The sequence below is a fragment of the Arachis duranensis genome, chromosome 9 (genome assembly GCF_000817695.3).
Source record: "Arachis duranensis cultivar V14167 chromosome 9, aradu.V14167.gnm2.J7QH, whole genome shotgun sequence".
Classification (NCBI taxonomy): Eukaryota; Viridiplantae; Streptophyta; class Magnoliopsida; order Fabales; family Fabaceae; genus Arachis; species Arachis duranensis.
The window spans coordinates 11,426,203-11,426,538 of NC_029780.3; positions in this window are offsets into that span (position 1 = coordinate 11,426,203).

A 336-nucleotide genomic window follows, 5' to 3' on the forward strand; every position below is an offset into this window, starting at 1 on the left:
GTTATGTAATTCATTGGTAGGAATTTCAGATAAGCATATGAAGATGCTTGGTCCCTTCCGTCTCTCTGCTTTCCTACTGTCTTCATCCAATCCTTCTTACTCCTTTCCATGGCAAGCTGTATGCAAGGGTTTCACCGTTGTCAGTGGCTACCTCCCATCCTCTCAGTGGAAATGTTCAACGCACCCTGTCACGGCACGGCTATCCATCTGTCGGTTCTCAATTAGGTCGGAATAGAATCCAGTGATTCTTTTGCATCTGTCACTAACGCCCAGCCCTCAGGAGTTTGAAGCTCGTCACAGTCATTCAATCATTGAATCTTACTCAGAATACCACAG